Consider the following 15,659-nt stretch of genomic DNA (forward strand, 5'->3'; position numbering starts at 1 on the left):
AGTAGTCCCTCATCTGGGTTCATAATAAAATCAACTAGGAAGTTTTTCAACTGATTCCCACACCAGAGATTGTTTCAGTTGCTCCAGAGTGGGATATTTCTTTAAAGCTTCCCAAGTAATTCTTATGAGCCGCCAGGTTATAAACTGACCTATTATACAGTAAATTCTGCTTTCATTTTTGTTGCTTTCAGCATGATTTTAAGACAGCCTGGGTTTTGAGGACTATTCTGTCAAATAAGTGGTTTTTTTAAAATCTGTACTGGAAAACACATGTATTCAGTGATCCTGATTGTGGTGGTTGGCGGCAGGGTGGGGGGCAGGTTGCAAAGTTGAGAATGGCCAGCAGAGGACCAACATGACCAGCAGTAGTCTGGCAATAACATATATTGCCAAGTCCACTGGGAGGTTTTGAAGATGGTTTGTAGACATGACTCTGTGTTGCCTTATTTTAAGTGGGGTTTCTTGTCAGATATGGGCAACTAAGTCAGACTTGAAATACCGCTGCCTTTCAGTTTTGATAATTCATTCTTACTGATTTATGTTAGAAAGTGGTGAGGAGCACAGAGTTATCCATGAATAACACATAATAATATCTATGAATAACACAGAATTATCTCTGAATTGGTGATTAGAGTCCAGGCCAAAAACAAAGAAGAAAAACAAAGAGAAAGAAGTACCCCACACTTTAAGTTCAGAGAAACTCCAACTGTGAGATGAGCCATTTCCCTCTTCAAGGGATCCTGGGTGCCCCAGTTCAGCAGAACTGGAATTCCTTCCACTCCCATCTCCATAGAGGAGCACTGGGGCCATGTCAGGTCAATAGGGGACAACACAGCCCCTCTGTTCCCTCCAAGATCAAGGGTCCACTAACTGTACTCCCTCCCTGCCTAATGGAGGATAGTCTCGTTTTTATCATTCTGAGCCACTGAATGGCCAAGACTTGCTGTTTCAGACCCAGTCTTGCCCTGAGGAAGGAGGCAGGAGGAAGATGACCAAGGGAGATGAACCAGAGTGCGTGCAGTGTTTTTGGCTTTGGTGAGGGGCTAGTAAAATTGGATAATTGGTTTAAAAGTCTGTATGAAATGCTTTTTTGAGAGGATTCAACAAAGCAGAACCATGGGCCAAATCTGGCCTGCTACCTATTTTTGTAAATAAACTTTTATTATATACATACAGCGTTTGAACCCCAAATCAGCCATCTCTTCCTCTTTGATCGTGGTGTATGACTCTTTCAAGTATTGTTGAAATCAGTTTTGAGGAATATTTTATCCATGTTCATTAGGGATACTGGTCTATGATTTTCTTTTCTTCTAGTGCCCTTATCTGATTTAATATCAGGGTAATACTGGCCTTATAAAATGAGTTTGGAAGTGTTCCCTCCTCTCCTCTTTTCTGAAAGAGTTTAAGTCTTCCTCAAATGTTCTGTAGAATTTACTAGTGAAGCCATCTGGTTCCAGACTTTTTTATTTGAATCACTAATCAAAAATCTCCAGTCTCCTTGCCAGTAATTTCCTCAAGATTCAATCATGGTAGATTGGATATTTCTAGTAATGTATCCATTTTAACACTTCTTTCATTTGTTTTGAGTTCTTTCTGTGGTGAGTCTTGTCAAAGGTTTGTCAATTTTATTTATCTTATAAAAACTACTCTTGGTTTCATTGATTTTTCCTATTAACTTTTCAGTCACTGTTTCATTTATTTCTGCCCTGATCTTTCTTTCCTTCTGCTTTTGGTGTTAGCTTGTTGTTTTTCCAATTCTTGAGGTTAGAGGGACATTGATTGAGATCTTTTCCATTTCTTGATGTGGGCATTTATGGCTCCAAACTTTTAGTACAGCTCTTGCTGCATCCTAGAAGTTTTGCTATGTTGTAGTTCCATTTTCAGTTGTCTTCATATATATATATTTTTTTACTTCTCTTTTGGTTTCTTTTTTGACCAATTGGTTTTTCATGTGTATGTTAATCTCTACAACTGTGAATTTTCCATCTTCCCTCCTACTACTATTTTCTAGTTTTATACCATTATGGTCAGAAAATATACTTGGTATAATTTACTCTTAAATTTGCTAAGTTATTTTTTGTGATCTATCCTAAAGAATGTTTTGTGTGCACTTGAGAAGAATATGTATTCTGCTGCTGTTGGGTAGAATGTTCTCTATATGTCTATTATGTCTGGTCTAAAGGAAATGGGTTTGATAACTAACTTTGATTTGGTTATCAAATCCATTTCCCTATTGATTTTTTTGTCTGGGTGATCTGTTGTTGAAGTAGCATAGTGAAGTCCTCCACTATTATTGCATTGCTGTCTATTTCTCCCTTCAGATCTGTTAACAATTGGTTTTTTTAGGTGCTCCCATATTGGGTGCATAGATAGTTAGAATTGTATATCTTCCTGATAATTGACCTCTTTATCATTATGTAATTACATTCTTTGTCTCTTGTTATAATTTTTGACATAATGTTTATTTTGTCTCATTTAATTACCTCTGCTCTCTTTTGGTTTCCATTTGCTTGCAATGTCTTTTTCCATCCCTTTACATTCAGCCTGTGAGTGTCCTTACTGCTTAAGTGAATACTATGTAGACAGCATACAGGTGGATCTCCCCCCCCCCATTCAGCCAGTCTGTGTCCCTTAATTGGAGAATATTGTCCTTTTAAAATAATTATTGATAAATAAGGATGTGCTATAGCCATTTTGTTAATTGCTTTCTGATTGTCTTATAGTTCCTTTCTTGCTGTCATTTTTTGTAGTGCTTTGCTCTAGTTCTTTCTCATCATTTGTGTATCTGAGTTTTTTTTTTATCTTTGAGCACCTTGAATATGTCACCCCACTCTCTCCTCACTTGTAAGGTTTCTGCCGAAAGCCTTGTTGGGATTTCTTTGTATGTAATGGTTTTCTTTCCTCTTGCTGGTTTAAAGTTTGTCTTTGATTTTTCAGAGGTTGATTATAAGGTGTCTTGGTGAAAATTGATCTTTGCGCTTCCTGTGCCTGGATGACCATATGCCTCCCCAGTTTGGGGGAGTTTCAGCCATTTAAGTTTCCTCTTCCTTTCTCCCTCTCTTATCCTTATTTTGGAAGTCCCCAAAAGATGTTTTTTTTTTTTTAATCATGCTCCACAGTTCAAGTAGGATTTCTTCACGCTTTTTCATTCTAATTTCAAAAATGAGATTTTTTTCTTAAGTTGATACTAATTATTTCAGTCAGCTGCTTCTAAGATCTGTCCATTGAAGTATGATAAGGAATATATCTCTTCTGAAATTCCTTAAATCAGTGACACTTTATCAAATTGTAACAACCCTTTGTTAATGCAAAAATCAGTTCAGTCTGCCCTTTTATTTTATAGCCAGTGGTATAGTAATGCATAAGTCATACTGAAAAATAATCAGGGAAAAACATAGAACTTAGGGAAGAATTTAAATTGGGCATGATATGCTCCTTTCATGAATTGTTTTTTTAGATTTATAGATTCTCTCATTAAAGTTATTCCTCAGATCTATGACCTTGTCTGTTGATCCTCAAATGGATAGCTTTTTAAATATACACCAGGTCAATCAGAACTAACAATTCCATGTGGTCACAGTCCCTTTCTATCTAGCATCTTCTGTGATACTTACCCCACTTTCCCAAGACCTGATACTGATATTGAACAAGGTGGTCCCTAAGACATTTCTTGACTTGAAAATTTTCTTTTTACCATAGCTGTTGCTGCCACTTTCTCAAAATATCACAGTCCTCATGATTTTTTTCCTATAAAAACCATTTGTGGTTTACAGATATTTGTACATACTTAATATTCCCTTGATAATAAGCACTTTTAGAAGAGATGTATTTTTACCTGACATGTATTTTTGTATTCCTTCATTCAGTAGGAATTTGTTGTGTGCTTATATGTGCCAATATCAACATTTGGGCAGGTATTAGAAGTCATTCAGCCAGGGTGCTAAAAGCCTTACACCAGCAAGTAAAGATTTTGCAGTTAACCCAGTTCCTCTAACTATACAATGTACATTTCTGCAAAATGTCTATGTTTTGGTAATCTGTAAGATCAGGTTCATGAAAGGACAAATAGTGGCTTTATTAGATACAAGCTTAGTTCTCTCTCTTATATGGCAGCTGATAGTCCTCAGGGTTCCAAGTTTTTTCTGTTTGCCCCCCCCCTCGTGATTTAGAATAGCCGCTAGATGGGTAGCAACAATTTCTTAAAATGCAGCACAGTAAGTACCAGCCTTAAAAGATGAATGATGATATTTGTAATGTATATATATTGAATCCAGAATATATATATATATATATATATATAGGCACTTCACTAAAGAGGATATCCAAGTGACCGTTAAAAATATAAGAAGAATAAAAATATAAGAAGATACTCAATATAATCAGTCATCTGGGAAATGCCAATTTCCCACCACCCATCATTACCCACCAGAATCGCAAAAATTTTAAAGAACAGTAAAGCCAAATGTTAATGGGGATGTGAAGCAACTAAAACTCCTGGTAGAATTATACATTGTATAATTGTATATCAATTATACATTGATATAATCTTATAAAGCTTTAAAAAAAACTTGCCTTGTGCCCCAGCAATTCCACACTTAGATATACGCCCAAGAGAAGTGAGTGCACATTGTTCACAAAGGAGGGCAGGTGGCCAGATGAGGGTTCACAGCATCGCCTTGAGTTTGGTCTCTGAAGATAGGCAGGTGTCCTCTAAGCAGATAAGCATTTAGAAGAACATGAAGTCATGGAGATATAAGCCAACCTGATGTGTTGGGGGAAAATGTCAGTTCCAAACAGCTGGACCACATAGATTACAATTCCAGAAAGATACAAGGCTGAAGGAATAGAGTATTGCAGAGCTTGCTAATGGGTCTGTTCTGCCAGGGGATGTGGTCAGATTTGTACTTATCAAGATTGTTCAGATCGGTGCATTGGAGTGAAGTTAGGGAGGCTGTGTAACAGTTAGCAGGAGGTCAGATGGATGTTTATCACTTTGCTGCCATTTTGCCAGTTCTGGAGAATAATTACTTTTCTTATATTCTGCATTATCCTGGTGTGTCATTCTATAAGAAATGAACAGATGAGTGGTTAAGCAAATCTTTGCTTAAACCATTCTGACAATTTTCAAGTGTCCTATCTAGAAATGTCACTCTTTTCACCAAATGTGCACAGGTTTTACCTTACTATGCAATTTGCATTTTTCCTCTAAATTGTCCTTATTTCTAAGGACCATTAAAAAAAATGGACTTTCAGTTTGAGATGGTGACATAGGAGTATCCCAAATTCACCTCCTTCCATGGACACACTGAATCTACATCTACATATTTAAAAAAAAATAAAATTCTTCTGCAGGAAACCCAAAAAACCCACATCAAAGTGGGGTAGGGGGGTTGATCCATGATGGCAATGTAGGAAGACCCTGAAATCACCTTCCTCTATGGGCACACCAAATCTGCACTATTTATGAAGCAGTTCCTTCTGAACACCTGAAGACTGGATGAACAGCTTCTGTACAACAAAAGACCAAGAACATCAAGAGAGATGGAGGTATGACAGGAACCCCCACCCTTGATAATGTACTACCTCTCCCACTTGAGTTCACAAAGAGGCTATGAGCAGAGTCTTCTGTCCAAGGGCACAGGAAGAAAAAAGACTACAGATTAGCAGAGCAACTAGAATATAAAGGAACAAGCCCTAGACACCAGCCAGAAGGTGGGGGAGCTGCTGGAACTCTCTGGGTCTAAGAAGTGGACAAGCACTATGGTTTAAATTCCCCACCCCCCAAGCTTGACAGTATGGGTAGAAACAGGGTTCAGGTGCCCCAGACAGCCTGCCTACCTCAGTGACCTCCAGGCCCCTAACCCACACCCAGCTGTCCCACCAAGGTGGCGTCAGTACAGTGCTGTTTACACCAGGATACCCCCTGCACAGCACTTACTACAACTCCAGTCATTGCAGGAAGGTAGCACAAGCAACCTGGAATACCCCAGACTCATACCACTTCAGCTTCATATGGCTTACTAAGGTACCCCCAGCACAGAGTGCTCTGGAACGTGCTCACAGAGTGCTCATGCTTGCCTCAGTTCTAGCCACACCGCCAGAGCACCCCAGGATCCCCCAGCCTGTATCATGTCTCAGATCCAGAGCAGGGACCCTACCGGGTACCCTCCAAGTGGAGAGCCTCAGGACATCTTGGTTTGCACCCACTTCACCCCCACAGCCCCGTCACAGAGCACCCTGGGAACCCAGCCCACACAAGCCACAGCTCCAGCCAAAGTTACCAGGCCCACACAGTCTACACAGGGAATGACCATACACAAGACCATTCCTTCGAGTTTTGAAGTAGCTGTCCTACCTAATTCATGGAAACAGATCCAGCAAGTCAAGCAATATGAGGAGACTGAAGAACAGGTTTCGAATTAAAAAAAAAAAAAAGAATCTCGGAAAAGGAAATGAAATGGAGGTAAGCAATATGCCTCATAAAGAGTTTAAAGTACCTACTTGTGATCTTTGTCTGTCACATAAATAAAAATAAAATCTTAAAAAGTTTAAAGTAGTGATACATGAAGATGCTTGCAGGACTGGAGGGAGAAGGGGAAGAACTCAATGAGAACTTCAATAAAGAGATTGAAACCGAGTTGAAGAATACAATAACTGAAAAAAAAAAAGAATACAATAACTGAAAGAAAAATACACTGGAGGAAATCAATAGTAGATTAGCAGATGCAGAAGAGTGGGAATGGATTAGTGATCTGGAAGGGTAGCAGAAAGCACCCAAGCTGAACACCAAAAAGAGAAGAGAATTTTAAAAAGTATAGATAGATTAAGGGATTTCTTGGACGTCAAGCAAACAAACATTCAATTTATAGCGGGTCCTAGAAGATTAAGAGAGAAAGGTGTAGAAAACTTATCTGAAGAAATAATAGAGATGAACAAGATGAACCCAAAGTGTTCCACGCCATGACACAGTATAATAAAAATGCCGAAAGTTAAAGAGTTGCAAGAAAGAAGCAAAAGGGAGACCCCCATAAGGCCATTAGCTGACTCTTCAGCAGAAACTGAATGTATCATGTTATTCCCTTCTGGCTTGCAAAGTGCTGAAAGGATAAAAACGTACAATCAAAAATATTCTACCTGGCACAGTTATCATTGTGAACTGGAGAGAGCACGAGTTTCCCAGATTAACAAAAGTGAAAGGAGTTTATCACTACTAAACAAGCCTTAAAATGTTAAAGGAACTTCTTTAAGTGGAAAAGTAAAGGCCATAATTAGAAGGAAAGTATAAAATATGACAACATATACATAAAAAAGGGAGGAGAGAGTAAAAAAATTCTTTTAGAATGTGCTCAAACTTAAGGGACCATCCAATTGATATAGACTAGTGTATACTTAGGATAATATATATGAAGCTCACAGTAACCATAAATCAAAAGCCTATAACACATACACACACAAACACACACACAAGAGAAACCCAATCATAACACTGCAGGAAGTCACCAATCACAAGGAAAGAAACCAAGAGGAGAAAGGAACAGAGAAAGACAACAAAAACAACCAGAAGACAATGAAAATGGTAATAACATACATATCAGTAATTACTTTAAATGTAAATGGTCTAAATGCTCCAATCAAAAAACACAGGGTGAAAGAATAGATTAAAACAAAAAAAGACCCATCTGTAGGCTGCCTACAAGAGACTCATTTCAGATCTACAGCCACCTAAAGACTGAAAGTGAAAGGATGGGAAAAGATACTCCATTCAAACAGCAGCAAAGAAACCAGGGTAGCAATGCTTGTATCGGACATAATAGACATTAAAACAAGGCCAGTAGTGTGCTGCGGCCCCAAGGAGCCGTTGAGGGGTCAGGGCTGAGGCCCGCTCTTATGGGAGCCGACGCTGCTGCTGTCCTCCCGCCCGCCCGTCCGTTCTCCCTCCCGGCAGACATCATGTTGGCGCTCATCTCCCACCTGCTGGACTGGTTTCGCTCGCTCTTCTGGAAGGAGGAGATGGCACTGACGCTGGTGGGGCTGCAGTACTCGGGCAAGAGTACTTCTTCCATGTCAGCGCATCAGGTCAGTTCAGTGAGGATAGGATACCCACAGTGGGCTTTAACATAGGAAAGTAACTAAAGATAATATCACAAGAAAGATTTGGGACATAGGAGGACAACTCCAATTCCGGAGCATGTGGGAACAGTACTGCAGGGGAGTCAATGCCATTGTTTACATGATAGATGCTGCTGATTGTGAAAAGATAGAAGACTCTCGAAATGAACTACATAATCTTCTAGATAAGCCACAGTTACAAGGAATTCCAGTGCTAGTACTTGGAAGCAAGAGAGAGCTTCCTAAGGCCTTGGATGAGAAACAGCAAACTGAAAAAATGAACCTGTTATTCAGTATAGAGGAATTTGCTGCTATTCAATTTCTTGCAAAGAAAAGGAAAACATAGATATCACACTTCAGTGGCTTATTCAACATTCAAAATCTAGAAGAAGCTGAAGCATCTCCTGAAGTCTTCCAGTACTTCCTGGATGTAATCCTAGAATTACTGTCCATTCCCCTGAAGTACTTCCCAGAATACAGTCCTTCCTAAACCCAAGAAATTGCCTTTTCCAGAGTTTATTTCTCTTGTGCACTGCTGAAGATGTGTATCCCTAATCCTTCATAAAGAATCAGCTAGAGTTGTCATGATAAAGTCAGCACACACACAAAAGCTTCTTATACATACTTGTATTAAACAGTGTATAGAGCCTTTTTTTAAAAAACAAATAAAAACACTTGACCATCTTAAATCAAGAAAATTGCATATTTCTGTTCTGGTCTTTCTGGGCTAGATTTATATTAGTTTTCAGTAAATGTCTATGATAATTCATTGTAGAATCCATTCGCTTAATACTGATACTAACTTGATAACAACATGAAGTTTCTAGTGCCACACATTATTTAGAAAACCTTTAGCTTGACTCATGTGGGATATAAACATAATGTTTACATATCTCACAAATGCATGTGAAATGTATAATCACACCTTAGGAATTAAAAAAAAAATGGTCTACAAAGCGTGACCTGAGGCACCAGATCAGTGTTGTTATCGTTTTTTACACCGGGCAGATCATATATGAATTCTTAATACATCTGCTTTCTGAGAATTCTTCATCACAGATAGCAGTTGGGGATATGAGAGGAACTAAGGCATGCTGTTATGTATCTGTCCAGATCATTAGTTCTCTACTTTTTCTTCTTTTTCTTTTTCTCTTTTTTGGTGGGGGGGGGGGGGGGGATCAACATACTTTTTTAAAAGGCTGGGAATTGAAGATTTTCTTAAAAGCTTTCATGGATTTAGAGCATTCCAGCCAATATAATAAAATGCGTTAAGAATGTCAAAAAACAAACATTGTAACAAAAGATAAAGAAGGTCATTACATAATTATAAAGGGACCAATTTCAACAAGAGGATATAACAATTATATATATTTATGTAGCCAACACTGGAGTACCTAAATATATAAAGTATCTTTTAATAGACATAAAGAGAAGAACTGACAGAAATACAATAATAGTAGGGACTTTACCACTCCACGTATATCAGTGGATCGATCATGCAGGCAGAAAATAAGGAAACAATGTCTTTGAATGACACATTAGACCAAATGGACTTAACAGATATATACAGAACACCGCATCTAAAAACAGTAGAGTAACATTCAAGTGCATATGGAACATTCTACAGGATCATATTCTAAGCCACAAAACAAGTTTCAATAAATCAATGAAAACATGCTGTCAGGCATCTTTTTCAGCCATAATAGTATGAAAATAGAAATCAATCACAAGAACTGAAAAAAAAAAAAAAAAAAAAAAAACCTGGAGGGGTGCTTGGGTGGCTTAGTCAGTTAAGTGTCTGCCTTCAGCTGAGGTTGTGATCTCAAAGTCCTGCATCAGGCTCCCTGCTCAGCAGGGAGTCTGCTTTTCCCTCTCCTTCTGCCTCTCACCCAACTTGAGTGCTTGCAATCTCTCTCTCAAATAAATAAAATCTTTAAAAAAGGAAACTGGGAAAAAACACAAACATGTGGAAGTTAAACAACATGCTACTAAACAACCAATGAATGGGTCAATGAAGAAATCAAAAAGGAAGTCAAAAAAATACATGAAAACACAATGCTATAAAATCTTTGGGACACAGTGATGGCATGTCTAAGAGAGAAATATATAGTAATACAAGCCTACCTCAAGAAATAAGAAAAATCTCATCAAAAACTAATGATGTACTATACGTTGGCTAATTGAACATAATAGAAAAAATATCTCAAACTATCTAACTGTACAACCAAGGGAAGAAGAAAAACAACAAACCCCAAGGTTAGTAGAGAGAAGGAAATTATAAAGACCATAGCAGAAATAAGTGAAATAGGAACTGAAAAAAAAAAAAAAAAGATCAATGAAACCAAGAGCTGTTTCCTTAAAATGTAAATAAAGTAAGCCTTTAGCCAGACTCAAAAGAAAAAAAAGTGAAAGGTCCCAAATAAAATCAGAAACAAAAGAGAAGTAAAAATCAACACCACAGGAGTGCCTGCATGGTTCAGCGGGCTAAAGCCTCTGCCTTTGGCTCAGGTAATGATCTCAGGGTCCTGGGATCAAGCCCTGCATCAGGCTCTCTGCTCAGCGGGGAGCCTGCTTCCCCCTCTCTCTCTGCCTGCCTCTCTGCCTGCTTGTGATCTCTGTCTGTCAAATAAATAAATAAATAAAATCTTTAAAAAAGAAAATCAACACCACAGAAATACAAAAGGTTATACGAGACTACCACAAAAAAAAAAAAAAAAAAAAAAAAAAAGGCATGCCAACAAACTGGGAGACAACCCAGGAGAAATAGTAGGTTTCCAGAAATTTATCCACCTTCCAAAACTGAATTAGGTAAAATCAGCAAATCTGAAAAGACCAGTTAATAGTAACAAAATTAAATTGTTGATGAAAAAACTCCCAACAAACAAGTCTAATACCAGATGGATTCACCCGTGAATCTACCAAATCTACCAAACACTTAAAGAAGAGTTAATTAGAATAAACTTATTAACTTGAGTTAATAAGAATAGACTTGTCCAAGGAGGTGAAATTCCTATACTCTAAAAGCTATAAAACATTGATCGAAAGTAGTTGAAGATGACATGAACAAATGGAAAGACATTCCATGCTGCTGGATTGGAAGAATATTGTTAAAATGTCTACTACCCAAAGTAATCTACAGATTCAATGCAATCCCACCCAAAAACCAACAACATTTTTCAAGAACCAGAAGAAATGGTCCTAAAATTTGTATGGAACCAAAAAAGACCCTCAATAGCCAAAGCAATCTTGAGAAGGAACAAAGCTGAAGCTATCACAATCCTTGATTTCAAGATATACTACAAAGCTATAGCAATCAAAACAGGATGGTACTGCAAACAAAAACTGACACACAGATCAATGGAACAGAATAGAGAGCCCAGAAATAAACCCATGCATATATGGTCAATTGATCTCAAGCAGAAAGGCAAGAATATACAACAGGGGAAAGACAGTCTCTTCAATAAATGGTGCTGGGAAGACTAGACCGCTACATGTAAAAGAATGAAACTGGACCACTTTTTTACCATAAACAAAAATAGATTATGAAGCTAAATGTGAGGAGACACCAGGTAGCTCAGCTGGTTGAGCATCTGACTCTTGATTTTGGTTCAGGTCATGATCTCAAGATAGTGGGATTAGCCCCATTCTGGGTGTCGGGGGCGTGGGCATGCTCAGCAGGGAGTCTGCTTGAGATTCTCTCCTTCTGCCCCTCCCCCGCTCATTGGTTCTCTCTCTCTCCCCCTCTCCAACTCTAAAAAAACAAATAAATCTTTTTTTTTTTTTTTAAGGAACCTAATAACTGTGTGAGACCTGAAACTGTAAAACTTCTAGAAGAAAACACAAGCAGTAATCTCTTGAACATGGCCATGCCTTAGCAATATTTTTCTAGGTATGGCTCCTATAAGGCAAGGGCAACAAAAGCACAAATAAACTATTGGGACTATACCAAAAAATAACAGCTTTTGCATAGCAAATGAAACTATGAACAAAATGAAAAGGCAACCTACTGAATGAGAGAACATATTTGCAAATGATATATCTGACAGGGAGTTAATATCCAAAAATACATGAAGAACTTACACAACTCAACACCAAAAAATAATAATAATCTAACTTAAAAATGGGCAGAGAATCTGAATAGAAACGTCTACAAAGAAAACAAAGATGGCCAATAGATACATGAAAAGATGCTCAACATCACTCATCATCAAGGAAATGTAAATCAAAACCACAAGGAGATATCGACACCTATCAGAATGGCTAGTATCAAAAAGATAAGTAAGTGTTGGCAAGAATATAGAGAAAAAGGAACCCTTGTGAACTCTTGCTGGGAATGCAAATCGGTACAGACACTGTGGAAAACAGTATGGAAGTGCCTCAAAAAAATTAAAAACAAATACCATATGATCCAGTAATTCCACTACTATTTAGCCAAAGAAAACAAAAACACAAATTCAAAAAGATGTAATACCCCTATATTTAGTGTAGCATTAGCCAAGATATAGAAGCAACCCAAGTGTCCATTGAGAGATGAATGGATTGAGGCGTGTGTGTTTACACACAAACATACATACACACAATGGAATATTAGCCATAAGAAGGGATAAGATATTGCCATTTGCAACAACATGGATAGATCTAGAAGGCATTATGCTAACTGAAATAAAAGGAAGAAAAACCAGAAACAAACACGTTAGTACAGAGAACAAATTGATGGTTGCCAGAGGAAAAGAGAGTGGGAGGTACAGGCTTCCTGTTACAGAATGAGTAAGTCATGTGGATGAAAGGTACAGCATAGGGAAAATAGTCAGTGTGGTTGTAATAGTGTTGGATGGTGACATATGGTAGCCATATTTGTGGTGACCACAGCATAACATTTAGACTTGTTGAATCACTATGTTGTACACCTGTAACTAATGAAACATTGTGTGTCAACTATACTTCAATTAAGAAAAAAAAAAATGGTAGGATAGGCTGAGACAGTCTCACAATGAAACTCAGTCCTGGCAAAGTAACCCACCATCAAGAGGGATCTCACAAGTCGAATCTCTCCCTGGGGAGTAAGGGATTTAACTCCTTTTGTAGTGCTGCAGCTTTTTAAAGTCTGTACCTGAGAAATGAGTCCCCAAAACACCTAGCTTTGAAAACCCATGGGGCTCCTGTCCAAAAGACCCACAAGGCTATCAGAACCTGAGAAATAGTTTTGTTTTGTTTTTTGTTTTTTGTTTTTTTTAGAAATAGTTCTTAAAGGCTTATCCAGAATTACCCACCCTCAGGGCCTAGCAGAGAGACAGTGAACTAAAAAGCACCAAGTCTTCTTTTAAAAAAACAAAACAAAACAAAACAAAACAAAAAATACCACACCCTGTTTGCCTATCTTAAAGCTTCACCTAAGGGCTGGCACATCTAATTTAACGCATATCCAGGGATCTACTTAAATGCTTTACGAAACAGTTGCCTGTGGGTGCTATTTTTGTGCTCTTCCCTCTGCCTCATTCCAGGTCACCAGTATCTCCCAGAAAGGAGTTTGCGCATTTGTCTTGTGCCCTGTTTTTGCAGCTACCCTCCAGGGGAGGCTGCTTGGCTCTGCTGGCCAGCAGGCCTGAACTTTTGCAGGCTCCAGAGGACTATAACAAATTGAAAAGGAGTTCTTAACCAACTATACCACAGGGCAAAGAGGTATCAGACTGAAATTCCCACTCTCTCTATAAAAGCAGGTTATTACTGTATCTTTATAGCTGTGGCCTATGGGGTATGCTTTTATTTCAATACTTGTATGGGAGCTGACTATAATCCTGTCCAGAGACTGGGAAGGCTGGTGGCACCATCCTTATGCTCTCCATCTTCATGCTTTTCCTCCTCCTAGCCCCCGGTTGCAAGAAAGGAACTGCTTATATACTTTTTTTGGTGTCTCACCTTTTGTGTCTGCCACCCTGAGAAAACATTCCTTGATAGCTTGACCCTGGTATCCAGCAGGGCTTGTGTTCACGGAGTCAATGGGATGGTAGCAAACAAAGAAATGCTTCTTAATTGGCTATCATTCCCAGGGCAGGCTGGGGCTTGGTGCAGAGAAAGCAGACAGCACCTGTCTCCTAGTCTTCCCCTGAAAGAGTTCTATTTGCATATTTTAAACTCTGCTGCCTGAGGGTCTTGCTTTCAATCAGCCTGAATCTAGGCTCTGACTGAGATCCTCCCTTTGGGACACTCACAAGTCTTAGAGCACCCTCAATTATTTGAAGCCACTAGGAATAAAATAGACTGCTGGGACAAACGCAAAGCTCTGAGATACAGTAAAAAGCCAGAGCAAGACTGAGTAATAATTTCATCTCCCGCATGATCCCGCTCCTTCAGGCTGGGAAATTTGGCTTTTTTTTCTAATGCATAACAACCAACACAGAGAATGAAAGAAAATGCAGAAACAAAGGAACATATTCCAAATGAAAGAACAAGTAAAATCTCAGAAAAAGACCTTAATGAAATAGAGGTAAGGAATTTACCTAAAGATGCTCACTAAGCTCAGGAGAAAATGGACAAACAAAGTGAGAATTTCAACAAAAAGAAAATATAAGTACCACATATTAAGTCATAGAGCAGAAGAAATAGTAATTGAACTGAAAAATGCACTGGAGGGGTTCAACAACAGACTAGATAAGCAGAAGAAAGGATCAGTAAACTCCAAGACAAGGCATCAGAACTCCTCCAATTAGACCAGCAAAAAGCAAAAAGAACAAGAGTGGGGCGCCTGGGTCGCTCAGTCAGTTGGGCGTCTGCCTTCGGCTCAGGTTATGATCCCAGGTTGCTGGGATCGAGTCCCACATCGGGCTCTCTCCTCCACGGAGAGCCTGCTTCTCCCTCTCCCCCTGCCTGCTGTTCTACCTGCTTGTGCTCTCTGTCAAATAAATAAATAAAATCTTTAAAAAAAAAAAAAAGAACAAGAGTGAAGAGAGCTTTGGGAACTTATGGGACAACAGCAAGCAGACTAACATTCACATTATAAGGGTCCCCAGAAGGAGAAGAGAGAGAGAGAAAAAGTAGGAAACTTATTTGACAAAGTAATGGATGAAAACTCTCCTAACCTAGGGAAGGAAACAGACCCGCAGATCCAAGAAGTCCAGAGAGTTTTGAAAGGACGATACACCATGATTGAGTAGGATTTATTCCAGGGATGCGAAGATGGTTCAACATCCACCTATCAGGGTTACACACTATATTATCAAAGGACGGATAAACACTATATGATCATTTAAATTGATGCAGAAAGAAATTCAACATTTGAATTTGACGAAATTCAACATGTACAATAAAAATTCTGGATAGGTTGGATATAGAAAAAACATACCTCCACATAATAAAGGGCATATATAATAGGCCCACAACTAACATCATACACAGTTGTGAAAAAGCAGAAAACTTTTCCTCTAAGACCAGAAACAAGACAAAGATTCCCACCTTACTGCTTTTATTTGACATAATACTGCAAGTCTTAGAGCTATTAGGCAAGAAAAAGAAAGAAAAGACACCCAAATTGGAAAGGAAGAAGTAAAACTGTC

The 15,659-nt window shown here is 38.6% G+C and overlaps 1 pseudogene; it reads left to right on the forward strand.

The window, feature by feature from the left end:
* Positions 1-7,889: 7,889 nt before the first annotated feature.
* LOC116877385 lies at positions 7,890-8,566 on the forward strand (annotated as a pseudogene).
* The last annotated feature ends 7,093 nt before the right edge of the window (positions 8,567-15,659 follow it).

The sequence above is a fragment of the Lontra canadensis genome, unplaced genomic scaffold, assembly GCF_010015895.1.
Source record: "Lontra canadensis isolate GAN:19392208 unplaced genomic scaffold, GSC_riverotter_1.0 scaffold51, whole genome shotgun sequence".
Classification (NCBI taxonomy): Eukaryota; Metazoa; Chordata; class Mammalia; order Carnivora; family Mustelidae; genus Lontra; species Lontra canadensis.